General features: G+C 43.8%; 1 pseudogene; it reads left to right on the top strand.

The window, feature by feature from the left end:
• The first annotated feature begins 9,728 nt into the window (after positions 1–9,728).
• LOC102831946 overlaps positions 9,729–15,120 on the top strand; it is a 13,027-nt pseudogene continuing 7,635 nt past the window's right edge.

Below are 15,120 nucleotides of genomic sequence, written 5' to 3'. Positions count from 1 at the left end.
TTTCAAGTGAAAGCCATGGAAAAGGCAATTGGACACCAAGTTAGCAGTGACTTGTTGTTGTTGTTGTTAAGTGCCTTCGAGTCGGTACCGACCCATAGCGACCCTGTACAGGGTTTCCAAGGGTGTAAATCCTTACGGGAGTAGAAAGCCACATCTTTCTCCCGCGGAGCGAATGGTAGTTTCAAACCACTGACCTTAAGGTTCGCAGCTCGATTCGTAACCACTACGCTACCAGAGCTCCTGTTAGCAATGACTAGTGTCAAATATAAGGAGCTGTGGTAGTATAGTGGTTTCGAATCGGGCTGTGAACCTCAGGGTCTGCAGTTTGAAACTACCAACTGTCCCATGGGAGAAAGCTGAGGCTTTCTGCTCCCGTAAAGCTTTGCAGCCTTGGAAACTCTGTACAGGGTCGTGATGAGTTGGAACCAACTCCATGGCACATCACAATGACAACAAGTGTCAAATCTGAATAAAGACAGACTACATCAATGAGCTCTTTTAATTGACACAACTCTATATATTATGTAAACTATTTATACTTGTTCTTCAAATGCTTATTATTAGGTCAATTTATTTAGATCACTTTTGACCAGAACCCAAAGGCTACAAACCATGATTGATCAAGGACCTAGATTTAGGCATATTTCAAATGAATAGTTAAGGAAGTGACATTTCTAGGATACTAGAACGCTCTACTATTCCATATTAAAAACAATCCTTCTAACCTCCAAACACTTCACCAGTTTTAATCCCTTCTTCCATGACATGTGCTCTTTGGATAGGGAGGTGCATCCTTAGCATTATTTTAATACTGTGAAAGTCTTTGCTGGTGTGTTAATTATTTCCATAGAAGTTGTTGTTGTTAAGTGCCATCAAGTTGGTTCCAGCTCATAGTGACCCTGTTAAGGTTTCCGAGGAGCGGCTGGTGAGTTTGAACTGTCGGTGTGTGTTTATATTTTCCCATTACCAAAGGCTGTGTGAAATGCTATCACAATATAAACAGGTTTCCTGACTTTCTTTAACTTCAAACAAAAATAATCATGGTCACTTATACCTCTAGGGTGGAAGTTTGCAAGCTCAACTCTAACAGACCAGATTCATGTTTGAAAATTGCAGTTTCCCAACAATTCCTCAACTCTGAAGCTAACTCTTAGTCAACTGACTTTTCAGGACCAATGAAAGATGCAAAACCAGTAGAAAGAGAACAGGACTAGCGCTACTGAAGATTTGGCACATGAAAAGACTTCTAACTTTTTAGTAAAAAAATAGCCAAGGGAGTCGGTCATCTTTTGCTTGAGAGATCCTGACATAGTCAGTGCTAGCTACCTTCCTTAAGGCACAGGCCAAGGGTGGCATTGCTCAATGTTTTATTAAAATAGGATCCAGCAGTGCCTAAGCAGCTATCTTTTAACTCACAACCTACTCAGATGCCCCAATGTAGGGCTCTTTCAGAGAATGGAGAACTATCTGTTATATGGGATTTAGCTATTGGAATATCCAGCCAGCACAATTCTCCAACTTTAGGCTTATGGTTACAGTGGGAGCTGCCATCTTCTTCCAGTGACTGGTTCCAGGGAGGACATCGGACTGAGTTGAGCCAATCAGCATATTATTAAGACTAAGAAGTTGGTTTGTCTGTGAATGAGATAATGTAGAAATGTATGATTTCTCAGCAGCTTTGTTTTCTGTAAATGACCTTAGGAAGCAGATGAAGTCTAGAAAGACAGAGAGAGAGATGAAACAAACACAAATAGGTGCAGAGGCAAGAGACAGAGTATCGATCATATTCAAGTTGCTGATTCCAGTTTGTTTTCAAGGCCTTGTTATAGCTCTATCGTTTTATTTAATCTAGTGCTTCTCAGACTTTGCTGTGCTCCTGAGTCACTTGGGGAAGCCTGCTAAAATGCAGATGCAGATTTCAGTAGGTCTGGAGTGAGGCCTGAGATTCTGCATTCTCATTAGTTCCCAGATGATGCAGATGCTTCTGGTGTGTGCAATCATTTAAACTATTCCACACTGCACTTCTGTTACTGTGGGCTCAAAGAGTGTTCTTGGACCATTTTCCTTTGCTTGTCATGTGACTTGAATCCCCATGACAGGATAGTTTGATCCTCTATTTTATTGGACAATACATCTTGTTCAGTGTTAATACAACTGCTTTTAATTAATTCATTTTGCTCTCTTTCCTCAGCACTTTTCCTCTTTTTCTTTCTGGGCACTGGTTCTACTCCTTTGACAGGGGAGTTATTTACCTTTGTTGTTATTTTTACTGATTGCTTGGTGGTTACACTGTGCCTTCCTCACTTTATGTATCTCGCCCTGACTACCCCTAGTTCTCATCTCTGATCCGAGCTGCTTTTCCAGCGCCCATGCTCTTAGAGGACTTTTCCCTCACTCACTTCTCCTCTTCCTGGACTCCTGTGTCCTTCCATGACCATTTTCAACCAACCAGTCTTGATGGAGTGAAGAGTCTCAATTTCTCCAAAGGATTTTGAAGCAAAAAATGAATTCATTGCTCAGATTTTCCTGCTTTTGTCAGTCTTGTCTACTTTCCTGGGAGACTCAAGAGTATGAAGACACAGAAATGCCAATTAATATGGAGTTGGGATGAGAGGGCTACTGGAGGTAATGTGGTAGAGATGGGAATGTGGTTCTAGTTTTGTGAAGTCAACAGGTAGCTCAGTATAAAAATCCTATGACAGTGACTTGAGAAGTATAGTTACAAAATCATAGAAACCTTTATTAAAGATACATGTCAAAATGTGAAGCTATTGTTTCTCAATATCTAGGTCTATACACTTCTGAAGGCAATATGTCTAATCCTTCACCAAAGAAGTCTGTTCTCTTCAACTCACACCATGATGAAACAGCAGTTTCTGCATCTCAAGGGACTCAAATCATGTTTCTTTAAAGTGTACTTTGAGTTTTGAAAACAAAAAGAAGTCTAAAGGGACAAGATCAGGACTGTACGGTTAAGGTTTCCCAATGAAATTCCTGTAGGACAGCTCATGCTACCCTCAAAGAATAAGCAGGTGCATTGTCATGATGGGGGAAAAAAAAAAACCATCTCCGTGCAACTTTCTTGGCCTTTTTCTCAACAGTGAAGTTTTCATTTTCTTAAAATTTCTTCATAATAAGCCCCATCATTGTCCTGTGTCCTTCGAGAAAATGTATCAAGATTACACTTTTGTAATCTCAAAAATCAGTCACCAGAACCTTCTGTGCTGACCTCTCTGAACTGGTGAAGTAGATTCCCTCAGAACCCACTGTTTTGATTAGTCCTTTTTTGAAGAGACACTAATAAGACTCAGACAAATGTATTACTAAGAGAATTTGTCTACAGCTATCCACTGATCACAGAGACATGTTTCAGTATGTTTTGTTTGGAATAAACCCAGTTCAGTATGAACTGAAACCTTAGAAGCAATAGTTGTTTACTTGCCTAGTACATAGAGACAGCATTGTGTTGAAAGGTTTCATCGAGTTGATTTTTTTGACACATAGCGAGTCCATGTACCAGAGGAGAGCTGCCTCCAAGAGTTTCCTTTGCTGGACTCTTTCAGGAAGCAGATTACCAGGCATTTCTCCAGTGGAGCCAGTGTGTGGGTTCAAACTACCAACCTTTTGGTTAGTAGCTGAGCCTTAGTCCTTGTACCACTAGGACTCCTTTAGAGGCAGCCTGTAAGGGAGCCTATATTATACGATGGACTAGAGCAGGAGTTAGCAACTATGACCACATTTGTGAAGAAGCTACAAACTGAAATGCAGGGAGGCATCCGCAATGACTACAAGCAAGCAGACTCTTGACTCATAGGTCCTGCCCTGGAATGACCCCACACCACCTGGACAATGCTCTATGAACAACTTTCTGCTGACCAGTCAAAGGTTGCTTAGTTCTCGTACTGCAGTTCCAGAGTGCATGAGTAACACTTGATGTGGAAAGCTGCTACGTTAAGACCAGCAGAGGAAAGTGCCTGACTGAAGACAGTAAGAACAGATGAGCTCAACAGGCACAACTGCATGCTGTCTTTCTAGCTGTGATTGAAGAATCGGACAATGTGGAAAGTCCATATGTTTGAGTTTTTACTGACTCATAAACAGTGGCCAATGGCATGACTATATGGTCAGGCAAATGGGCAATGGAAAACTGGACTATTAAAGGGACATCCATGTGGGACAAGGATCTATGGAAAGCACTGGAAAGTTAAAGGGAGCATCAGGGTAGGACATGTAGATTGGAATCAGCAAGTGGCCACATTTGTATGCTCCCTTGAAGTGGCCAATTGGGTCCATGAAATGAATGCACATGGGGTACTGCAGCAATCGGGGATGGACTGAACCTAGACATATCCGTCTTGCCCTCTCTGGGAGGGATGGGTTGCCAGCAAAAATGTATGCATTTGGGGAATGCTTCATCCTCAGGCAGGACTGGGCTCTGATTCTTTTTTTTTTTTTAATCACAATGAGATGAGAATTGCAAGACACTGAGCCAGAAATCTATAAAATTCTGTGCTCACAATTCTCTGATATTATCCACTCAGCTCCTGCCCTCTGCTCAAAAGTAGGCATCTTCAATGTTCTAAACGGTTTGATGTGCTCAGAACACACTCATTTTACTAAGTTTGTTTGAATATGGAAGGTCAACCATTCTAAGAACCAAAGGTGTTCTTGTCCCTTTTATTACACTCCTCCTAGCAAATATTGTGGCTCAAACATAATATCCAATAAAACTCTCATTATTTCTGTCTCTGAGAGACAAGTTTCTACTTGCTCCCTAAAAGAAACACAAAAAAGCAAGTAAGCATGGCTTATAAAACTGAGGGAGAGTGGATAGTCATGAAATTTATGAGTTCTTCCCTTGTTGCATATCATAGAGGAAGTACAGAGTATACGACATGGGAAGTTTCTTGAGAATCTTGCTTAAAATAAATTCCAGTCTGTTAACCCCATCTGTTTCCCATAAATAAGAAAAGCCTTTACATGATGGTGTAAAGGGACTTCTGGGCTCTTCAAGGCTTTCCCATATGGTAAGTGCTTAAGACAAAATCCTCCAACCTTTTAGTTCTAATCCTCCCCTTCTTGGTTCATTCAGTAACAAATATGTTGTTTCATGCATCTGGTCCATGCCCACGAAGGCAGAGTATGCAAAAGTGAAAATCCTTTCTATGCCGTGACACGTTTCCGTGGCTGAGTCTTTAGGTAGTCTGCAAATCACGAAGTTCCCATTTCTGGCTGATATGGTCACAACTAGCAACCTGGATTCCTTCCAAAGTGATTTCTAGACTATTAAGGTCACCTACCCATATTCAAAAGCAATATGGGCACATGTTTATGCACTATCTCTTAAGTACCAAGCACACATTTAGATACTTGTTCCATATTTTTCTGAACTGTTAATTAGGATGACCAAGATGAGTCACCCATGAATTGGGAAATTGCAAAATATCATCTTCATTACATACTATGTCAGCATAGACTCAGACAGAGAGGAATATGTACTCTTTGGTTTCTGGGAAGGCAGAGATATTTCAAAAACAATTCTAGGAAACAAGTGTGCTTTTGATATATTTGCCAAGTGGGACACAAAACAGACCTACATTTGCAATAACAATTATTTTATCCAATATTGCTTTGATGACATGCCCAGTCTTAAATGCACAGTTGTGAAGTAACAATCCTTCTACTGTATTGATGTTGTTGTGTGTCATCGAGTCAATTGCCACTCATAGTGTCCCACTCATAGGACGAAGTAGAACTGCTCCCAAGGTTTCCCAATCTGTAATCTTTACAGGAGCAACATCGCCAGGGTTTTTCTCCAGCATTGTCACAGATGGGTTTAAACCCCCAACTTTTCAGTTAGCAGCTGAACGCTTAACCATTACTCCTTCAGGTCCTGCTTGTCCCAGAACTCAAGAGGTATCACCAGCATCCATCACATAGTTTGGCTCTATGACCCGGTTCCCCAAGCTGGCCATCTAATGACTTTAGACTCTAACTCACATCCTCCTTAGGAGCTCTGGTAGTGTAGTGGTTATGAATTGGGTTGCGAACCTTAAGGTCAGCAATTCGAAACTACCAGCTGTTTGGCAGGAGAAAGATGAGGCTTTTTGCTCCTGTAAAGGTAGCTATGGGTCGGAACCAATTTGATGGCACTCCACAACAACTCACATCCTCCTACTACGTTGTTCCAGTTATCTATTGCTACATAACAAACTACTCTAAAACATGGAAGCTTTAACCACTAACTCTTTTACTCTGGCTCATTATCGCATCAGGAATTTGAGAATGGCTGAGCTAGGCAAATCCTCTGCTTCATGTGATGCCAACTAGCTCCACTTAAGGTATTCAGCTGGTTGCTGGTCTCATCTGTTGTTGCTGTTGTTAAGTACCATGAAGTCGGTTCCGACTCATAGTGACCCTGTACAGGGTTTCCGAGGCTGTAAATCTTTACGGGAGCAGAAAGCCTCATCTTTCTCCCGTGGAATGGCTCATAGTTTTGAACTACTGACCTTTGAGGTTAGCAGCTCAATTCGTAACCACTATGCTACCAGAGCTAAAAGCTTTACTCGCATGCCTGGCATCTTGGTAGGGATATATGGGAGGCTGGACTCAACTGGGTTCCTACTCTGTGATCTCAGGGCCTCTCACACAGTTTCTTTCATGGTGCCTCAGCTCTCCCAGAGACCACGTAAAAGCTGCCAGTCCTCTTAAAGGCCACACCCAGAACTGGTAGAGTGTTCCTTCTGCCTATTCCATTGCTCAAAGCAATCACAGGTCAGGTCAGATTCAAAGGGAGGGAAAATTAACTCCTCCCCAACACTCCATCCAGATGAGAAGCAGCTAAGAATTGTCAGCCATCTTAAATCCACTACACCATAGGCCCAGCAGCAGAGGCCGAGTCTATTTCCCAGAATTACCAGTAAGCAGTCTGAGGCTCCCTCTGCTGAATTGGTTTGATGAATATGCCTGCCTACCAAAAAACTGAAGTCCTGATATGGTGTTTTAGACAGCAAGATTGGTTTGAGCCGCAAGGTGGGTGGTTCAAACTCACCAGCCGCTTCTCGGAAACCTCTACAGAGGGTCACTATGAGTCGAATCCAACTGGATAGCACTTAACAATAACAACAACCAAAGAACTAATATGCACCTTTCTAAGAAACTTTATATTATAGAAAGAGGCCGGGTAATGCTGGGGGTTAGGCATTGAACTGCTAACTACAAGGTCAGCAGTTCAAACACACCAGTCACTCTGTATGAAAAGATGAAAACTGTCCCTTTTTGTAAAGATTTATAGCCCAGAAACCCAAAGGGGCAGTTCTACTCTGTCCTGTAGGTCACTAGGAGTCAGAATGGACTGGCTGGCAGTGGGGTTTGGGGTCCTCAATCAACCTCTATGACCAGGAACTAGGGAAATACTGATTCCCGGCCTGGGGTGGAAACAATACCAGTCAACACCCTGGCTAAGAAACAGGGGAGAAGACAGATGCTGGAGAGGAATCTCAGTTCAGGTTAACCTAAAAACAGAAACTGAGAAAGTGGAGGCAAGGTCTTGTGTGTGAGTAACTTCTTTAGGAAGGGGTCCCAGGAAGTGAGAGTGAGGTTGGGAGTAGAGTGAGACCAGGAGAGAGAAAAGGTCAGTGTTAAGAGTGTTACAAGCAATGAGGTTGGTTTCTTCTGATTCTGAGTGAGATGCCTACAGAACATACTCCAGAACTTTCTACCTTCTGGGCAGAGGGTGAGACGTTTACTCACTTGGTCTCATCCCTTATCGATTGGATTGAAGGTTATCCCTGAGGGCATAAACACCCCCAATCCCAAGGCTTCAGATAAGGTCTTAGGGCAGGAAAGTGGGAAACTTGAGCTTGATGAGCCCACATCATTTTGCAAGATGAGCCCACAGAAACCTTCTCACCACAGCTGAGGCAGGAACCTGAGACAGGTCAAGGCTGCAACACTGGTAACCAAAATTATCTGCTACTGAGTGTAACCAACAAACGTCCTGCTAGGGGCGAGAGTCCAAATCACCTCACCACGTGGTTCTGGAGACAGTTATATATCTGAGATGGTGGGTGCCCTGGGATGGTAGGTGCCCTGAGACGGTGGGTGCCCTGGGATGGTGGGTGCCCTGGGATGGTGGGCACCCTGGGAATTGGCCAGTTTCCCTTTGGACCTGTTGATGTCCATCAGCCAAGACCACCAGGGGCATATTTGTGGTCAAATTTGGGTTTACTGGTACTTGTTGCAACAGGAGACTCACACATCGTGATGAACCATGGGACTCTCATAGGAGAGTCAGGAGGGACGTCTTATGAGATTGGAGCTTGAATTAGGTGATTTCGGGAAGGGTTTAAGGTAGCATAGTCTTCCTGTGGATTCGGTGTGATCAGAAAGTGGGGAAATTTTATGACTGGGCATCAAAATGATTTTTATGATGGAGGTGGGAGGAAAAGAGCAGGGTTAAAGCTATCATTGGTAAGCAACTGCTCACATTTTCCAGAGGGGCGGGTATTTGGTCATTTCAGTCACTGGCCCCATGTTTTTGTTTTTGTCTCACTCCACAGCAGTCACAAAGTGTCTCTGTCTGAGGCTGGTGTTCTGTGAAACTGTGTGTGAAGTCATGAAGGGAATCTGAAGTTCAAGAGTTGGATCCAGGCCTCACAGTTGTGCCTTTTTCTTCCTCAGACCTCATACAACACAGGCTCTGCACCCACACAAGAGTGGCTGGTGCCCATGCCAACCCAGCTGCATGGCTCTAAGCAACAGCCAGCTCATGAAGTTCAAAGGACAGAAGAGGCAGAGACAGACAGGGCTCTGTGCCTCCCCCAAATGTCTAAGCCTGGCTGGAGACATTTGAGTCTTAATGACTTACAGCCACAATGATGCTCATGGTTGAACCTTGGAGTAATGCCAGCAACAGGACAACTGACAAGGCTCACTGATTCCTTTCTTGTCATTCCTTCAAGGTAAGAAGGCACAATGGTGACAGATCAGATAACAGTCGCAGCCACAAAATTCTTACATTAAATGGAGCCTGGCTGTCAGGGAGGAGACTGACAGGTACCCCATGTGTTGCAGACACCAAGCCTGGCTGCAACCATCACAGTGAAGCTTTATCTGGGACTCAGAGCCTACAGAGCAGTGTCTGAAACGGGGATTGTGCACTAATTGTGTTGATGGTTGTTGACTGTTGACCCAGGCTGAAGGGAAGCCGGGCAGCCTAACATTAACAGGTAAATCAAAGGTTTAAGGGAATTAGCACAGTTGGAATACACGATGGAGAAAGCTACCTGCCTTGGCCCCAAAGCCGAACAAGAATCTCATCCAAACTTCTGGAAGTTCAACTCTTTCTCTCCAGTTCCAGACACAAGAGTGGAGTCCTTCTTAGAGGTTTCTCCAGTTACTGCTGAGTTGATTCCAACTCATGGGGACCCCTGTGAGTGTCAGAGGAGAGCCCCAGCAGAAGATGCAAACCACAGATGATAGAGTAGAACTGTGCTCCACAAGGTTGTCAGTGGCTGCTTTGTTTTTCAGAGGCGTATCTCCTGAACTTTCTCCCTAGGTGCCTCTGGGTAGAACCATACCTCTAACCTTTCTGTTAGCAGTCAAGCACTTTAACTGTTTGCCAACACCCAGGGACTTTGGACAGATGCTAGTTTTCTAGATACATAACACAGACCACCTCATCCGGGTCACCCAACCTAGGGTCCTATAATTTACACTACGACTACATGGTTGGGTAAGTCTCTGTTACACACAAGATACCTCTGGTGCCTGCCCCACATGCTGGTGGTTCACCCTGCTTGGCCACTCACAAAGGGCCTCTTGCATTCTGCCCCAGCGACTTCTCTGAAGTCTGGGAGCAGGAACTCTGGCATGCTGGGAATCTTAACTCCTCAGGGCAATCCTTTGTCACTGAGGGGATAGGGTCTGGTGGCACATGCCCTAGCCTCCCTTCTTTCAGGCGGGTCATTCTAGAAGGAATCTGTGCACGTCTCAGGAGAGGCCAGCAGATTCAAGCAGCAAGTTTGGATGTTGTTGTTGTTGTTATGTGCCGAGGAGTCGGTTCTGACTCGTAGCGACCCTGTACAGAATTTCTGACGCTGTAAATCTTTACGGGAGCAGAAGTCCTCATCTTTCTCCCGTGGAACAGCTGGTAGTTTTGAACTGCTGATCTTTAGGTTCGCAGCCTGATTCGTAACCACTATGCTACCAGAGCCATTCTAGGAGGAATCTGTGCACGTCTTAGGATAGCCCAGCAGATTCAGCGGCAACTTTGGATAGCATACCCTTATTTGCCTTTCCTTCTTCCCAGGCTCATTCCCCACTCCTATTTTCCTGCTTCCCAGGCTCAGCTCTCAAATAAGCCTCCCACACTACAGTCCCTGTAGGAGGCTCTCAGGCTTTCAGGTGAACCCAAACTAAATTACCCATGGATGAACAGTCATCCTTTTATTACTCAGACTTTCCAGGCAAATACAGCTGATGCCAAGTACCTTCATTCTCCAACATAACAAGACCCAGCTACCCAGACACCTCGGAATCCTGGAGACCTGATGTGGTGCTGCAGGATAAGCACTCAACCATAAAGGCAGTTTGAACTGCAAGGTCGGTATTTCAAACTCACCAGCCACTCCTTAGAAACCATATACAGGATGGCCATGAGCCGGAACCAACTAGACAGCATTTACCAACAAACAACAACAAAGGTTGGTCCTACACCTTCTAGTTTCTTGAATGGCTCAGCTTGTCTAGCAAGAATCTTTTTTATTTTTTGGTAAACGGAGTAATCATTTATGTGGGAGTACATCGGCTTTACACCGTTTCATTGCATTGATTACAATCTCCTCCGTGAGTCATCTTTCAATAGTATTTGCTTTCATTCCCTGTTTTTTTTTTTTTGGGGGGGGGGGAATGTGCACGAAAACACTCAGGGATATATAATAATTTAAACAATCAAAGGGAACGTTCTAGTAGGAATCTTTTGATGGCATGTGACAGAAAGTCAAATGTAACAAGCTTAGTCCTATAGGAGCGTCGGTGGCTCTGGTAGCATAGTGGTTACGAATTGGGCTACGAACCTTTAAGTCGGCAGTTCAAAACTACCCGGTGTTCCACAGAACCAAAAAGAGGCTTTCTGTTCCCATAAAGATTTACAGCCTCGGAAACCCTGTACAGGTTCGCTATGAGTCAGAACTGACTCCATGACACATAACCACCAACATATAATTAAAGGTAGGGCTGGACAACGAAAACATGGGAAGGGCTTGGGAGCAGCTGAACCTCAGAGTAATAAGTCAACCATCTTCTCCTCCCCTTTCATTTCTCCCCTCTCTAACCTTGGTCTCTGTCTCACTCAAACTGGCTTCTTCCACGTGAAGGGCAATGTGGTCACAAACAGTTCAGAAGGCCCATATTAAAGAAGACAAAGGCGTACGCAAATATCAAACTGCAAAAGAGCTTGTGTAAGCTCCAAGAAGGAACAGGCTTTGTTTCTGTTTCAGTGATTTGCTTTAGTGATTAACAATGATTGACTAAGTGCCTAGAACAGAACCTGCAAAATGATATATGACCAGTATATATTTATTGAATGAATAAAAGCAGGCTAGAAGGAGAAGGAAGAAAAGGGAGGAAATGGCAAAGAGGTATGGGACATGAATGAGGGTGAAGTTCTCCAGCTTCAAGCGTTGGGCTGTTATTGTTGTTAAGAGCCATTTAATCAGTTCAGACTTATAGCGACCCTGTATAGGGTTTCCAAGGAGCTGCTGGTGGGTTTGAACTGCTAACCTTTTGGATCACAGTCCAGTCCTACAGCACCACAAGCTTTGGGTGGGCATGGCTCATCCCTGGAGTCATGGCTGGTGTGGTGGCCATGCCTCTGGCCCTAACCACTTCTTTTACACACACCTTCTGCTCAGGGCACATGGTCCCACAAGTCTGGATCAGTCCTGAGACACTGTCACTGCCCCCTTCTCCAGGGCAAATGTCAGCTACGTTTTGAAAGGAATTTTAAATTGGTTTCATGCCATAAACATTATCCTGTCCGTGTAACTAACTATCCTATAACTGACCCAATGAGGAATAATAGATCCTGAATAAATAGTAGATTCTGAAGTAAAAGTATTCTAAAGTAGAGTGGGGATAGTATAACTTCATATAGCTAAAAAGGAAAAGAGGAGCCCTGGTGGCACAATGGTTAAGTGCTCAGCTGATAACTGAAAGTTTGGTAGTTCAAACCCGCCAGTCACTCCTGGGGAAAAAGATGTGGCAATCTAACCAAAAAATCAAACCCCCTGACTTCAGTTCAATTCCCACTCATAGCAACCCTGTACAACAGCGAAGAACTTCTCTCCAGGGTTCCCAAGGCTCTACATCTTTATAGATGCACGCTGGCCTATTTTACTCCAGCAGAGCCACAGAGCAGCTTGTAGGTTCAAACTACCAACCTTTTGGATAGTAGGCCAGTGCTTAACCCACTGTGCTATAAGGGCTCCTTTTGTGGCAGTCTGATTCCATAAAACTTACAGCCTTGGAAAGCCCTGGGGCAGATCATTTCTGTTCAACAGGTTCGTTATGAGGCAGAATTGCTTCAACAAAAACAGGGTTAAAGGAGAAGTCTTTGGTAACAATGAACACTGGAAATGACAGGCTTACCGGAGTGGTGGGTGGTGGTGGTTATGTGCCGTGGAGTTGATTCTGACCCATAGTGACCCTCAGGCTGTAAAACTTTACAGGAACATAAAGCCTCATCTTTCTCCCGCAGAACAGCTGGGGGTTTTAAACTGCTGACCTTGAGGTTAGCAGCTTGATTCGTAGCTACTATGCTACCAGAGCTCCTTACAGGAGTAAAGTGTTTAAAATAAACATTAGGGGAATAATTGAAACGGTAGCTGATGAGTCCTTAAAAATTCAGTGATTTTTTTGTTGTTGTTGCTACATATTCTGCCATTATTTAATTGCTTCAGAATGTGGTTTTCTTAAAAATGAATTTGAAAGAGGATCAGGTAGAGGGTATCTTCTTGTTGTTATTAAGTGCCATCGAGTCGTTTCCAGTGCCTAGGAACAGCTGATGAATTTGAAGCACTGCCCTTGCAGTTCAAGCCAACCTTATGGTTGAGTGCTTATCCTACAGTGCCACACCAGGACTCAAGAGAATGACCAGCAAATACAGCAGTGTGTGTGTGTAAAAGATCCTCAGCTATATTTTAGGCTGCTTGAGAACACAGTCCTTATCATCTATGGCTCCTAGCACAGAAACATGCATCAGTAAGTGTAGAATGAATGAATGAATGAATGAGGGAAAAGATGGGCACTAATTATTGAGTTAATGCATTAGACTGCAAAGGCATATGAATAGCAAGGTCGGCGGTTCAAGCTCACCAGCTGCTCCTTGGAAACCCTATACAGGATCGCTGTGGGTTGGAATCGACTCAACGGCACTTAACAACAACAACAATTGTTGAGCATGACTATGTACCTGGCACTGCGCAAGACGCTTAACACATATCATCTTATTTAAGTCTCACAACCATCCTGCAATGTGATTTTCATCATTCCCACTATACAAAAAGTCACAAAACTGACAAAGGACTACACAACCTTGCTTTCTTCTAACTGCTGCTGCTGCGCTGAAAAGTAAACCTCCGCCATCTAGTGGCAGAACTCAACCTGGCAGGTCAGCTACAACAAACGACAGACAGCAAGTTGCATGCCCCAATGTTGTTAAGTGCCTTTGAGTAGGTTCCAACACAAAGCAACCCTGTATGGGGTTTCCAAGGAGTGGCTCGTGAGTTTGAACCTCCAGCCTACCTCCAACCTTGAGGTTCAAAAGGACCTTGCAGTCCAGCGCAGTAGCCCACAGCGCCACACCAGGACTCACATGCTCCATAAGGTTTGTGAAACCTGGAGACACAAACAGGCAGTTTGTGTCCCACCCTCACCCCCAAACTCACAACCTCCCCCCCGTAAAAAAGGACAGCAAGCTGATAGCACTGTAAATCCTAAAAAAGGAATAACTTGTGTCTGGATGTTTCAGCGATGTCAAAAATCACTGGGCTACAGTCACACAGCTTTGATGGGTTGAAGTAATTCAGAGAGAAAATTCCGATTTCATCATCAGTGTCACTAAGATTGGCTACTGTGGTGCTGTGGACTGCAAGATAAGAAGTTCAAAGTCACCATCCGCTCCTCGGAAACCCTATACAGGATCGCTATGGGTTGGAACCAACTCAACGGCACTTACAACGACAACAACAAATTCACCCACAGAAAATTCTGGCTCCTGTTTTAAACATTCGTTTTCAATTCCCATTATGTGACAGACGAGGTAAGCATAGGCATCCTGGGATTGTTGTAACCATCTAGTATTTTACTTCTTGTTGTTAGGTGCCACTGAGTCGGTTTCGACTTATAGCAACCCTGTATAGGGTTTCTGAGGAGTGGCTGGTGAACTTGAACTGTCAACCTTGGGGTTCAAACCAACTTTGTGGCCGAGTGCTTATTCTACAGCGTCACACCAGGACTTAATCACATCGTAATTGTTGATTTAAGAAACACATTCTCTCTCACAAGGGTGGGTTCCTTGAGATCAGCATCTGCTTCCATTTCTCCTTCACTTCAGTGCCTACACTGTGTTTGACACAGGGTGAACTATCAAATTGAGATTACACTGCACTGTGTATGAGACCTCAAGCAATGCCATCCAGACTCTGCCACAAATTAGTGATTATATGGCAGTGTAAATTTTTCAAAAAGTGAAAAATATTACCCTCATACAAGTGAGCATGTGCCAAGGATTTATTTCACTTATTTATTTTAAGAGGGGAACCATCAGTTGTTAAAATTGGCTCAAACAGTAACAGCAGAAACTGATTTTTAGAGTTAGGGGGAAAAAATGTTTGTTATTAGTGAGCTGAAATGGACGGGTACTGGCCATTTTGAATCTGACAACCACATGCTTTAATATGCCGGGAATGACAAATTGAAGAAGAATGGTGTTGCATTCACTGTCAAAAAGAACATATCCAGATGAGTCATGAGGTACAACGCTGTCTGTGTGTGATAGGATAATATCCATGCGCCTACAGGGAAGCCCAGTTAATACCACTATAAATCAAATTTATG

Source organism: Chrysochloris asiatica, unplaced genomic scaffold (assembly GCF_000296735.1).
Source record: "Chrysochloris asiatica unplaced genomic scaffold, ChrAsi1.0 scaffold00028, whole genome shotgun sequence".
NCBI classification, from domain to species: Eukaryota; Metazoa; Chordata; class Mammalia; order Afrosoricida; family Chrysochloridae; genus Chrysochloris; species Chrysochloris asiatica.
This window is presented reverse-complemented; position numbering and strand designations above follow the sequence as displayed.